This window comes from Eulemur rufifrons, chromosome 7 (assembly GCF_041146395.1).
Source record: "Eulemur rufifrons isolate Redbay chromosome 7, OSU_ERuf_1, whole genome shotgun sequence".
NCBI lineage: Eukaryota > Metazoa > Chordata > Mammalia > Primates > Lemuridae > Eulemur > Eulemur rufifrons.
The window spans coordinates 249,268,309-249,281,047 of NC_090989.1; positions in this window are offsets into that span (position 1 = coordinate 249,268,309).

The following is a 12,739-nucleotide window of genomic DNA, read 5'->3' on the forward strand; positions in this document are numbered from 1 at the left end:
AGCTTCAATCTGACTACAAAATAGAGAGAGGAAGGAAGAAGGAAGGAAGGAAGGGATGGAGGGAGGGAGGGAGGAAGGAAGGGAGGAATACAGAAAGAAAATCAATTGTGGGATGCATGTTGCAGATGGAATATTTAAGCAGTTTATCCTCACTGGATGTATTAATTTAACAGAGATTCTGAATGCCGGACTACAGTACAGGCATGGACGCAGTGTTGAGACCAAGGCTGTTTACTCACAGTTCTATTCCGACAACAAAATTAGATGACATTTCTCTAGCTTTGGTTTCTAGCACACATAATTGTCTCAAACCAAATAGGTGAAACCTTTAAAGTTTTAAGGGGGTGATTTTGGAATAAGACTGCAACTCTGGCAAACACATACCTGTAATTATTCAACACCTAAAGTGATGCTCAGACCCCAGCATTTGCTCTAAGACAAAGAGAGTAGTTAAGGTAAGACAGTTCCTTTCAGACATGGTCTCCATTCAATCCACCTCCCAGATACAATCATGAAGGGTAAGGTATAAAAGAGAGTTTCCCAGAAGAAAGAAAACTGGCAGCTGAGAAATCCCCTCCAAAACAGGTAAGAAAGACCCTGCTATTTCCAATTAGCAGGATTTTATAAGATCAGTTGAGGAGACGCATGTGTTGTTTACATTCTCCCAAGTTTCAAGTGGAAGTTTTCATTGCTGTTATCTTTCTTCTGTCACTAGCAACCAAATGCATGCTGTTATATAAACTTAAGTAAATATAGAGTTTAATTCAGAAGACCTTGGTGGGCTAAGTAAATCTTTGTATTTTTCTTGATAATATAGAGCTTAGATATATTTTTTGATGATGTGATGGGTGGTTTGGAACATCATTGCAAAATTAGATTATTGTCCGGTAATAAGAATATATAAAATCTTTTTTCATGTTCTTACATTGTGGCAGTTTTTATTCTCTGTGTGCTAAAGCCATTATCCAAGGAATATACAAGATTTCTATTGTTTATCTGTGATTTATAGAATCTAAAAGAGTGAAAAATCTATGCTTTTTATTTGTCATATATTATTCCAGGGAAGTATCACCCAATTCCGAGGAACATTAGATATATTACCCATTCCTGAAAAATGGGAGTGTCTCATTGAATTGCTGGAGCTCCTAGTTACTAATCCTTTGTCAGATTAGTAGTTTGCAAATATTTTCTCCTGTTCTGTGAGTTGTCTCTTCACTTTATTAGCTGTTTACTGTGCAGAAGATTTTAGCTTGATGTGATCCCATTTGTCCATCATGGTATACTTTAAAATAACTAAAAGAGTGAAATTATAATGTTCCTAACACAAAGAAATGATAAATGCTTGAGGGAGTGCATACCCCAGTTACCCTAATTTAATTAATACACATTGTATGCCTGTATCAAAACATCACATGTATCCTATATGTATATACAACTATTATGTACCCATCATAATTAAAAATAAAAAAAGTTTTAAAAATGAGAGTACCCTCATCAAAGAAATTTGAGTAACCTTGCATAGACTATATTTTTCCCTGGAACATCACCATATTAAATAACTTATTAAGTTTTCCAAGAAGACTTAATTTGAAAGAATTGACAATTTCAAAAAGCTATACATATCATTATAAACTGAATGTTTGTGTCTCCCCAAAATTAACATATTGAAATCCTGACTCCCCAATGTGACTATATTAGGAAGTGGAGATTTGAGGAGATAATTGGGTAATGAGGACAGAGTCCTCATGAGCGGGATCAGTGCCCTTCAAAAAGGGACCCCTGAAACCTCTCTTGTTCTCTTTCTGCCATATGAGGATACAAGGAGAAGAAGGCAGTCTGCAACCGGGAGGAGGGCTGTCACCAGAACTCAACAAAGCTGGCACCCTGATCTGGGACTTCTAGTCTACATAATTGTAAAAACAATATAGTTATGTTATCTATAAGCCACCAAGTCTATGGTACTTTGTTATAGCGGCCTGAAGTGACTAAGACACAATGTTTTAAATTTTTATTTTAAAATTTTATTGGACCACTGAGTGAGTTAGAAGTGTTTTTTAAATTTCCAAATTATAGATTCAGAGGTACAGAGATAGATTTGAAATGCAAAGAAATATCATAATTCCATATACTCATAAAAAATGATTCTTCTTAAAGAAAATAAGGATTGCAAGAAGACAAATATAATCATGTTTAATTCAAAAATGAAAGTGATATTAAAACATATTTTAAGTTAAATTGTTTCCCCTAAAACAAATATAAATGCTAAATCAAAATTATATAATTTATTAATCAAATAGAAGTAGAAGGAATTATAAAAGTCACAAATTAAATGTTAATTGCTATTATTCAATATTAATTAGTTCATTATAACTAATTACTATTGATGTCGAGTAATGTGAGCTTCCCTTAGACTTCCGAAATACTTATATGGAAAACTTTCTTTAGAGTGAAAAGACCAATTTTCTCCCCAAATGCAAAGAGTTGTATTTCTTATCTTTTAATATTTTATATTAACATTTTTATGTGAAATTTAATATATAAAACAACCAAGATTGGTGGGGAAGGTTTCTAGATAATACTTGGCAATGAAATCATTCTTTTTCTATCTAAGCTATTACAGCACAGAAAAGGGTATTTTAAAATAAGAATTTTGTAATGGATATTTACTTTTTAAAAGCCTCATGTCTCGTACGCCCTAAATTTGTGTTTTGGGCATTAGTGGGTAGCAACAGAAATATTTTTAACCACATAAACACAATCACTTGATGATTATCACTATAAATGTGGACCTGTAAAAATGCTTGGCTTCAATACCTAGAAGTGACCTATTTAGATACTCATATATTGTTTTTTAAAAAATAAACTAATAATGACCATGTTAACCATTGATTAATATAGAACCACAGTGACCATGGTAGAAAATCATCTATATCGTAAACTTGAATGAAATTTTAATCATAACCTAGGACAAATACTAGACTTGCTGAAATAATGCCTATGTATTTATTTGTATAGTGTAACAAGTTAAAAGCTTCATATAAATTATCATCTGTACAGCTCTCATTGCTTTTCTATTTATATCTAATGTTTGTATCTAAAGTTAATTAGTATTAAGATAACTTAAAATGTGAGCATGTGCTGAACAATATTCCATTAATAAATTATGTAATTTTGATTGAGCATTTTTAATATTAAATGAGTATATAGAAAGCTAGAATAGGAATGAATGTTGCGTGCTGAAAAAATAAGAGACGTTGGGTACTATGTGAGTGAATGTCTATTATGGGGAAGAGGACTATCTTAATGTGCAATATCAAAATAAGAAACGTGGACAGACGAAAAGAGATATAGAAAAATTCCAAAGCTAGAGAATCTCCAAGTATATAATAGACTACTATTTGGGAAGTAGCATCAACCAACTTTGCACATGATGAAAGGCTGATGAAATTCTGATTTCAAGAAATGGGATATGGAAGACATGACGTTTTCATACAAAGCCTGCTTGTGAGACCAATGCAGTTGAATCTTGATTCTATCACGAGTGTTAAAAATCAATCAAATTCATATCTTCCTCAATATTTCCATTTTGAGAAACCATGTTGTCTCAGAAATGATTTTAAAAAGCTAGTATTGGTTTCAGAAATGCCCATTCTATTTTATTGGCTGTTTCTTGAATCAAATGCACCATAATTCTAATAGTTCCTGGCAATTAGAAGGGTCATGCCTTTCTCTGTAGGGCTGAGAAACATAGCAAAGTAATTGGAAGACTTTCATGATTTCACTTTTGATTACTTCACTCCAATTAATAGTCCTTCACATTAGTTATCCAGAGGATTACTCATATTGACCTTACTTGTGTTAAGCCACCACACATAACCGAACAAAAGAGTCAGAGCAAGTATTAAGATTTGTCATTCAGACTAAGCCCTGGGCCATCTATGTAAATGTATGTCACCCCGTATAAGTTTTTATTTTATTTTATTTTTTAAGTAAATGACATATTGTGTCTTAGTCATTTTCAATAAATCTTTATACAGGCTTGGGTTCTAATAGTATTTTCAGATTTTTCAGAGTAGAGGAAATTGAATTGGGTGTATCCCAGAAATAATTTTAGTTAATGTGTTACCTCTCCTGTGCTCCACTTCACACTTCTCACGCCCCACTTTTTACTTTGACTAGTGATGCAGCAACCAGCTTCCTACAACTGTAATACAAGGGCTGTCTGGAAAGTATCCAATCATTATTAGTATAATGAGAACATATATTACATGGCTAGATACTTTCTGGACAGCCTTAGTATACCTGTGTCTGACTCAGCTTCCCATGTAATCCTAGATTTCTGCTCCTGTGCTTCTGTGGTACAGCAGAGTGGGATGCCTCTGGGAACTCACTCTAAACTCACACAGGCACAAAGTAGTGCAAAGGAGACAGGTGGGGTCTTCCTTGAATTAACAATGGGAGATCGGAGTTGTTTTTTAAATACTCTCTAGTTCCCTTTCACAAATTGAGGGGTTTTTTTGTTTGTTTGTTTGTTTGTTTGTTTTTCTGCCTATGGGTCTTCAGAAAATCCCAGAAGATTGGGCACAGCTGTCCATAGAGTTTTAACTTTGAAAATGTACCCTTACACTGGCTTTTCCTCTTTCTTTGTTTTATTATTCCTACTCCTTCATTGTTATTTCTTGAGATAACAGTCCAAAGTAAGCTTATATCTATATATATTTGTCTGAGATTCCACTTTTTGGGGAGAATCTAGGCTAAGATAGCATTCTGAGAAACAGAGTGGGGCAAATAAGTGAGCAATTCTATTCACAAAATGTTTGTTAGACAAATTTTGTTTTATTCCAACTAATCTACCTGTTTCATAAATACTGTGGGAAGCTCCCACTAACAACAAAATAATATAGAAAAAGAGTACAATCTTGGCTTTCCAGGCCTGGCTTTTAGCAATTCTGAACCCACTGACTAAGGGAGATGTGTAATGTGTGTAGAGGTGGCTGCTTAAATTAATCAACACAGGAAACTGTTTAGTGGGACAGAGTATTGCATAAGTTACTGAATCTTTTGGTTTCTTCACAGTTTCATACTTTAGAAATATAGCCTTGATGTTACTTTTTTTTGCTTTTTTGTATAACACTTTGTAGATAGACAAAAATAAAACTAAAAACAGTTATAAAGACATCTGTGGGGAGAGGGTGCAGCATCTGTTGTGACTGAAACAGTCAAGCACACAGAAGTCATGCTTTAATAAGGTACATATAGTGCTTGAAGAAAACTGTTTGCCAGAAAGCAAGCACTTTTTGTGGTCTCACTGTCCCCATGCTTCTTGTGAAAAATTGGTCCATAAAGAAAACTTGACTACATGCTATATACAACTTGCTGTCCAGCTTAAGATCTGAAATGGATATACAGTCAGCACAATGAACAGTTCATAGTGATAACCTAGTGGTAGCTCCTCACTGTTAACTAGTATAGCTAGAACTTTCTGGTCTTATTGTAGGGTAATTCAGGGTCTAGAAATAAATCACCTCAGTTAAGAATGGGAAAAAATGAAATTCATTAAAAGCAGTAACATAGGATATATAGAAGTGGTGTATGACATAGATTTCTTTGCTTTACCATTACAGTGGTCCCCTGAGATGCTCTTGGTCTTTGAGCAATTGGCCCTACCATCCACTGTGGTGGAGCTCATCCTTCTGGTGTTGGGCCATGTTCAACTAACTCTCACTAGTCACTGATATCTGTTCTATGGTCTCTCCTATAACCACTAGACACTAGGTCCAAACACTTGACCTCACCACAGACCCCATCCAGTTTTTGATGTCTTTGAATCTATACAATATATTTTTTAACACTTTCAACTCTTAGCTTTTTTTCCCCACAGGATTCTGGCTAAATAAGTCAGTCAAAGAGAAAAAACAGAAAAATAAGAGGAATGGACCAAGCCTACAAGAAATGTGGGATTATGTAAAGATGACAAACATAAGAATCATAGGCATTTCTGAGGGAGAAGAAGAAAATACACGAGGGTTGGAAAATCTATTTCAAGGGATAATGGAGGAAAGTTTCCCTGGCTTTGCAAGCAATCTAGATATCCAGATACAAGAAGCTCAAAGGACTCCTGGGAGATTCATCACAAATAAGCAATCATCATGACACATAGTCATTAGACTTGCTAAAGTAAACATGAAAGAGGCACTCCTATAACCAACAAGTCAAAAAATCCAGGTAACCTACAAAGGAAAACCTATCAGATTAACTACAGACTTCTCAACTGAAACCTTACAAGTCAAGTGATTGGGGCTCCATTCTCAGACTTCTCAAACAGAATAACAGTGAGCCTAGAACTTTGTATCCTGCAAAACTAAGTTTCTTATATGAGGGAAAAATAAAGACCTTCTCAGGCAAGCAAACACTGAAGGAATTTGTTAAGACCAGACTTGCCCTGCAAGAAGTACTCAAAAATGCATTATATACAGATCAACATAATAAACACTCACCAGTGTAAAATCACACAAAAGATAAAAGTCAGAGCCCAGGTACCACAATGGCTCAAGAGGTAAAACAGAGCAATAAAGTTCTACTCATCAGGATGAAGAGAAACCCACCCCACTTATCAATTCTTTCAATAAATGTGAATGGCTTGAACTTCACACTCAAGGCTGAATGGAAAAAAAAAAAAGCCAAATATCTTCTGTCTCCAGGAAAGTCATATAAGCCACAAGGCCACATTGAGACTCAAGGAGAAGGGATGGAAAACAATATTCCATGCAAATGGAAACCAAAAGAAAGCTGGTGTAGCCATTATCATATCAGATAGCATAGACTTCAAATCAACAACAGTAAAAAAAGACAAAGATGGTCATTATATAATAGCAAAAGGAACCATTCAACAAGAACACATAACAATTTTAAATATTTATGCACCTACCAGAGGAGTGCCCAGATTCATAAAGCAAACCCTACTTGATTTATACAAAATGATAAGCAGCAGCACTGTAATAGCCAGGACATCAGCACCCTATTAACAGAATGGGACAGATCCTCCAAACATAAAATAAACAAAGAAACAATGGACTTAAACAGAACTCTAGAACAAATGGGCCTGACAGACATCTATAGATGTTCTTCTCATAGGCTCATGGAACATTCTCTAAGACTGATCACATCCTAGGGCACCAAACATATCTCAACAAACTGAAAAAATAGAAATTTTACCATGTATTTTCTTAGATCACAGTGGATTAAAATTAGAAATCCACTCAAATTGAAACACTCATCAATAAACAAAGTCATTAAAACTAAACAACCTACTGTTAAATGATACCTGGGTCAAGAATGAAATTAAGATTGAAATCAAAATGATAAGAGGGACACAAGGATCAAAATCTTTAGGATACAGCTAAAGCAGTCCTGAGAGGAAAATTCATAGCCAAAAATGCCTACCTCTAAAAGACAGAAAGATCACAAATCAATAATTTCATGAATCATCTCAAGGAAATGGAAAAAGAAGAGCAAACCAATCCCGTATTGCGCAGAAGAAAAGGAATAACCAATATCAGAGCAGAGCTATATGAAATCAATAACAAAATAATTATACAGGAGATTAATGAAACAAAAAGTTGGTTCTTTTAAAAGATAAACAAAATTGACAGGCCTCTCACTAGATTAACCAGAAGCAGAAAAGAAAGGACACTAATAAGCTCAATCAGGAATGAAAAAGGAGAAATCACAAGTGATACCATGAAAATGCAAAATATCTCAGAATATTATAAAAATATCTATGCATATAAACTTAAAAATGTGGAGAAAATAGACAAATTCTTGGAAGCCCACAGCCTCCTTAGGCTCAATCAGGAAGAAATGGAACTCTTGAATAGACTTATATCAAGTAAAAATATTGAAGCAGCAGTAAAAAATTTTCCAACAAGAAAAGCCCTGGATGAAATGGTTTCACACCTGAATTTTACCAGAACTATCTTTCAGAACTGGTAACTATCTTGCAGAAATTATTCCATAACATCGAGAAGTAAGGAATCCTCCCCAACTTGTTTTATGAAACCAATAACAGCTTGATACCAAAGCCAGGAAAGGACACAACAACAACCATAAAAAACTACAGACCAATATTTCTTATGAAATATATGCAAAAATTCTTAAAATCCTAGCAAACCGAATTCAGTGCACATCAAACAAATAATTCACCATGACCAAGTGGGCTTCATACCAGAGAGGCAAGGATGGTTTAGCAAAGCTAATCTACAAATACAATTCACCACATAAATAGAAGCAAAAACAAAGACCACAGGACCCTATCAATAGATGCAGAAAAAACATTTGACAAAACCCAGCACTCTTTTATAAGAACACTTAACAAAATAGGCATAGATGTTACTTACCTTAAAATTAAAAAAGCCAAATATGATGAACCCACAGTAAACATCATAGTGAATGGGGAAAAATTGAAAGCATTTCTGCTTAGAACTGGAACCAGACAAGGTTGTGCACTATAGCCAAGTCTATATCTACTCAACATAATGCTGGAAGTCCTAGCCAAAGCAATCAAACAAGAGAAAGAATTCAAGGGTATCCAAATGGGGAAAGAAGAGGTCAAACTATCACTCTTTGCTTTGCTGACAATATGATCTTATACCTAGAAAACTCCAAAGATTCTGCCAAGAGATACTGGAACTGATAAAAAAAAATTCAGCAAATTTTCAGTTTATAAAATCAATGTACATAAATCAGTAATGTTCATATATGCCAACAATAGTAAAGCTGAGAATCAAATAAAATACTCAATACCTTTCACAATAGCAACAAAGAATATAAAATACCTACAAATATATTTAACTAAGGCAGTGAAAGAACTCTACAGGGAGAACTACGAAACACTGAGAAAGGAAATTGCAGAGTATATAAACAGATGGAAAAATATATCATGTTCATGAATTGGCAGAATCAACATCTTTAAAATGTCTATATTACCCAAAGTGACCCACAGATTCAATCCAATGCCCATTAAAATACCAACATCATTATTTGCATATCTAGGAAAAATAGTTGTTTGCTTTGTATGGAACCAGAAAAGACCCCGAATAGCAAAATCAACCTTAAGAAATAAGAACTAATCAGGATGCATCACTTTACCAGACTTCAAGCTATACTACAAAGCTGTAGTAACCAAAATAGCATGGTACTGACACAAAAACAGAGACATAGGCCTCTGGATCAGAACAGAGAATGCAGATATAAAAACAGCTTCATACTGCTGATCTTTGACAGAGCAGACAAAAACATACACTGAGGAAAAGAATCCCTATTCAATAAATGGTGCTGGGAAAATTGGATAGCCACATGCAGAAGATTGAAACAGGATTTGTACCTCTTTCTACTTACAAAAATTAATTCATGACAGACAATAGACTTAAACCTAAGACATGAAACTATATGAATTCTAGAAGAAAATGTTGTAAAACTCTTCTAGATACCGGCCTAGGCAAAAAAAAATTATGAAGAAGACCACAAAGGCAATCACAGCAACAACAAAAGTTAACAAGGGACGTGACTAAAATAAAAAGAAAACTTCTGTACAACCAAGGAAATAATTAAGAGAGCAAATAGACAACCAACAGAATGGGAGAAAATATTTTCATGTGATACATCCCATAAAGGGCTGATAACCAGAATCTACAAAGAACTTAAACAAATCAGCAAGGAAAAAAAAAAAAAACATAAAAAATTTGGCAAAAGACATGAACCAAAGCTTTTCAAAAGAAGATACACTAATGGCCAAAAAACATGTGAAAAAATGCTCAACATCTCTAATCATCTGGGAAATTCAAATCAAAACCACAGTGAGATATCACCTAACTCCAGTGACAATGGCTTTTATCAAAAAGTCCCAAACAACAGGTGTTGACGTGTATATGGAGAGAAAGGAACACTTATACACTGTTGGTGGGACTGCAAAGTAGTTCACACCCTATGGAAAACAGTATGGAGATAACTCAAAGAACTAAAAGTAAACCTACCGTTTCATCCAGCAATCCCACTATTGGGTATTTACCCAAAAGAAAAAAAAATCATTTTTTCAAAAAGACAAAGTACACTTGAAAATTTATTGCAGCACAATTCACAACTGTAAGATGTGGAATCAACCCAAATGCCCATAAATATATGAGTGGATTAATAAAATGTGGTATATGTATACTGTGGAGTACTACTCAGCTATAATAAATGGTGAACTAATACCCTGTATAACAACCTGGTTGGAACCTAGGACCATTTTTCTAAGTGAAGTATTGCAATAATGGATAAACAAATACCACATGTACTCACTATTAAATTGGAATTAATGACCAACACTCACGTGCACATACAGTAGTAAAACTCTATGGAAACCAAATAAATGGCAGCGGGGAGGAGGGGATGGGTAAATTCACACCTAATGGGTACAATGCATGCTATCTGAGGCACACATATAACTTTGACTCAAACTGCACAAAAGCAAATCATGTAAACAAAATGTTTGTACTCCTTTAATATTCTAAAATTAAAAAATAAAATAAAATGGTGGAATTTGAAAGAAAAAGAACAGTAGAATAATGAGTAATGTAACTGCCATGATCTCAAATTTTTTTTCTAAAAATAGCAACCAATAACAATGACCTTTGTTTTGATATGACTCCAAGAAGAATGTCAACATTTCTCCTAAAGTTAATAAAATCCTGAGCTACTTTGAAAGTTGAGAGTTTTTATCTCTATATACATTATAGTCTCTGATTTCTCAATGCAGTTACTGTGTAATCACAGAAAACTAGAAAAGTCAGGAAGTGGATAAATAAATTATAATACAATATTCCATGCAATACTATACTGCTTCCATAAAATAAATCTAAGGGAAGCCATTAAGTCAGCTGAAGAAATATATTCACCATTAAATAGATATGAATGTACTAGAATAGTAATACACATGATACATAGTAAATTTGATATTCACTTATAAGTGCTAAAAGTTTCATAAGTCTTTACCCTTTTTGAAATGTATAAAAATTCTAAAATTTCAGTAGAGTCATACAGGCTGGTCTCTTTAAATTGCCCCTTTTAGACTACCATCTACTGCATTGGCTGTGTAACTATTATTATTGTTGTTACTTTTATTATCATTATTATTTTAATATTTTTGCTTTGTTATCATCCCAAGGAAACATGGTATCATGTGCACCCCAATTTGGTCCCACTCATTAAGTGTTTTAAAATGGATTTGTAGCAGAAAGAAAATCACTTCTAAAAGTAGATTCTTTGGAACACTCACCCTTGTCAAGCCACATGTGACACCACGAGAGTCCTCTTCTAATTACAACTGTGGCCACACCAGTCTACTTGCTGCTTTATTGCCACTTATCCTATCATATGTGTTGCAAAGTCACTGTTTTTATGTTTAACAAAGCCTACATAATTTCAGTCTTTTCTGTTTGGACAACTTAAAAACCAAGTACAGATGTGGTGGAAAATAGTTCTTTAAGTTTAGTTCTATAATCACAAAACACTGCATTAAAGTTCCTCATGGGTTTACTCAAGATAAAGGTAGTATTAATAAACCCCTTATACTGCTGCAGAGCAGCTTTTAGCAAAATGATTATACTGTTTTCTCTCAAATGAATGAGCAAAGGAAGAAGAATGAAAAGGAAAACAAGCATCCATGCACACACACATACAACTGAATAGTCTTTTCTGTTATACTGTATTTTATACCCTTCTGAGACCTTTCCTCAAGGATATGACTAATCATTGCAAGGAGAAAACTTTCCATTGACAATCAAATATTCAAGAAATACAAATATAAAATTATGGACAAGTTGGTTGATTTTATTATTATAAGACACCTCCATCATTTTTAATATGAAGATTCATAAAGGATCAGGAAGACTTTAAAACAATTTCTTTGAATTTTACCTCTATAAAAATAGATTTTTAAAACTTATTTTGATTCTGACTTTTTTTTCTTTAAAAAAAAGGAAGAATGAGCCAAGTAAATATTGACTCATAACAAAAAAACAGGATTGTTTTAAAGAGTTGACCTAGATCACTTAACTTCAAGCTTTTAAAATTTCTTAGGTCATTTAACTCAATGTCTAAATCAAAAGTATCAGTCTCTTTGTGTGCCTATACCACATAATCAAATGTTACCATATTACAAATGGAACTAAACCAACTGTGATACTGGTTATTGCATGAGCTCTCACCCGTACAGGTCTTTAGCAAAACTCAGCAGGCCCCACTGCTTTCTAACTTGTGTTAGATCCCCTGCAGATTAATTGGTAAACTATGAGAAGTCTATTTTAAATCCCTAGTAATACTGAGGGTGACTGAACTCTCCACAAAAATAGCTGCCTACTTTCTTCAGTTTCAGCAAGGAACGTGCAGGGTGTAGCATGACAGTTAAGAGTCATTTTCTCACACACAAATAAAACACTATGAAATACCCACTGGAGTAAGTTTTGGTTTAGGGTGAAGATATTCAGGAGCTGAGTACTAAATATAAAAAAAAAAATCCTGCTTAAAACAATGCTTATTATGAATTAAAACAACAGCATCAATGGTATGTGTTTGACTTCCTAGATGTGTGTTCACCTGCTTACACGTGTTATAGTTTCCTAAAAGATTTGTACAGCAACAAAATTTTTTTCTTTGCAATCTTTTGGTATTAAAAGTACCTCTTTTTGAAACTGTGTTTGCC